Source organism: Galeopterus variegatus, unplaced genomic scaffold, assembly GCF_000696425.1.
Source record: "Galeopterus variegatus unplaced genomic scaffold, G_variegatus-3.0.2 Scaffold731, whole genome shotgun sequence".
Lineage (NCBI taxonomy): Eukaryota > Metazoa > Chordata > Mammalia > Dermoptera > Cynocephalidae > Galeopterus > Galeopterus variegatus.
In genome coordinates, this window is record NW_007726842.1 from 124,936 (window position 1) to 127,284 (window position 2,349).

Genomic DNA, 2,349 nt, shown 5'->3' on the forward strand with positions numbered 1-2,349 from the left:
AATCGGACAATAACTAAGCAGAAATCGCCTTACAAAAGAGGGAAAGCCCCAAATACCACCTTCTATAGAGTACCCACAGTTCAGTTTTATTCCGAGCAAGAAAAAAGAAACTTTCAATCATAGTAGAAAAACTCAGCCATACCTTTGGAATCCATACTCAAACTACATATTCAATGAGGACAATATTCTGCTAATAAAATTGATTTGCTGCTGCATTTGTCTACTGCTTGACTAACATTAACAATTATAAACAGAGTAGTAACTAGTATTTGGAACAATCCTTATAGTGTTACAGTGTCAGGTACAACATTTCACTTCTCATTGCACCACTCATTCTCTTTGGGTACCTGGGCTCCCTCCTTTTCAGTGAAATTGTTTTTGATATTGAAGGTCTTCTGAATCTCATCAGGAGTTGTCCCCTTGATCATATAGGCAACAAACAGCCTTGCACGTAACATCAAGAAAATCTTTGATGTCTAAGTAGTTTGCAGCCAGAATAAGTTCAAAAAGTGTTCCTTGGTCAACTTTCAGGAATTCTTGGTCCCAAACAGGGATTACATCTGTTCGCTTTTTTTTGTTTTCATTATCCTCTGGAGAAGGTCATCCTCGTGGTGGGAGCACCACTGAAAGACCTTTTAAAATATTGCTGTGTTGGGCCTGCCTGTGGCTCACTCGGGAGAGTGTGGTGCTGATAACACCAAGGCCACAGGTTCAGATCCTATATAGGGATGGCCGGTTAGCTCACTGGCTGAGCGTGGTGCTGACAACACCAAGCCAAGGGTTAAGATCCCCTTACCAGTCATCTTTTTAAATAAATTAATACGTAAAATAAAATAAAATATTGCTGTATTAACATTTGGTAGAGGAACTGGGTCATCATCTCCTTCATCATCTATTCCCAAATCTTCCAACATGGTCTTGGTAGTCACAGATTGTTTGGCAATTTCCACATCAACTTCAAATATCTCTCCATCAGAACTCTGCAACTTAATTGAAGACATAGTGTTTGGTCACAAGGAGACAGTGGGCCGGACACTAACGAGAGCGGGGCAGTGTCAGCACAAGCAGAAGAGAAAGACCAAAAACAAGGCTGCTCTTACTCTTCCTACATAACTGACGTTTTGTATCCTTTGACCAACATCTCCCTAACCTCCACCCACAACCCTGCCATCTCTAGCCCCTGGAAACCACTATTCTACTCTCTACTTGTATGAGTTCAACTTTTTAAGATTCCACATATAAGTGGGATCATGTGGTATTCGTCTTTCTGTGCCTGGCTTGTTTCACTTAACATGGTGTCCTCCAGGTTCATCCATGTTGTCCCAAATGACAATATTTCCTCTTTTAAAAATTCTGAATAATATTCCATTGTGTATATTTACTACATTTTCTTTATGCATTTATACACTGATGGACACTCAGTTTGATTCCATATCTTGGCTATTGTGAATAATGCTGCAATAAACATGGGAGTGCAGATACACTGATTTAATTTCCTTTGGATATATATCCAATAGTGGGATTGCTGGATTATGTGGTAGTTTTTAGTTTTTAGTTTTATTTTTGATAGCTGGCCAGTAAGGGGATCTGAACCCTTGACCTTGTTATTAGCATCATGTTCTAAGCAACTATCCCCTATATTTTCTTTTAGCAGTTTTATAGTTTTGGGTCTTACACTTAAGTCTTTAATTCATTTTGAGCTGATTTTTGCATATGGTGTGAGATAAGGGTCTAATTACATTCCTGGGCATGTGAATATACAGTGGTCCCAACATCACTTATTGAAGAGATTGTCCTTTCCACATTGTGTGTTCTTGGGACCTTTGTTGAAAATCAGTTGGCTGTAAATGTGGATTTCTCTTTAGGTTCTCTATTCTGTTCCATTTTTCTGTGTGTCTGTTTTTATGCCAGTACCATGGTGTTTTGATTACTATATGTTTGTAGTGTATTTTAAAGTCAGGTAGTTTGATGCCTCCAGCTTTATTTGTTTTGCTCGATTGCTTTGCCTACTCAGGGTCTTTGTGGCTGGTTCCATACAAATTCTAAGATAGTTTTTCTATTTCTGTGAAAAATGTTATCAAATTTTTCATAGGAATTGCATTGAATCTGTAGATTGTTGGGGTAGTATGGCCATTTTAACAATATTAATTATTCCAGTCCATGAACATGGAATGTCTTTTCATTTATTTGTGTTTTATTCAATTTCTTTTCTTCAATATTAATAGTTTTCAGTGCACAGGTCTTTCCTCTCCTGAGTTAAATTTATTCCTAAGTTTTTTGTTTGTTTTTGTAGTAATTGCAAATGAGATTATTGTCTTTTTTTTTTAGACAATTTGTTGTTAGTGTATA

The 2,349-nt window shown here is 37.3% G+C and overlaps 1 pseudogene; it reads right to left on the minus strand.

Annotated features, from left to right (window-relative positions):
* Positions 1-311: 311 nt before the first annotated feature.
* Positions 312-1,001, minus strand: LOC103589812 (annotated as a pseudogene).
* Between the last annotated feature and the right edge of the window lie 1,348 nt (positions 1,002-2,349).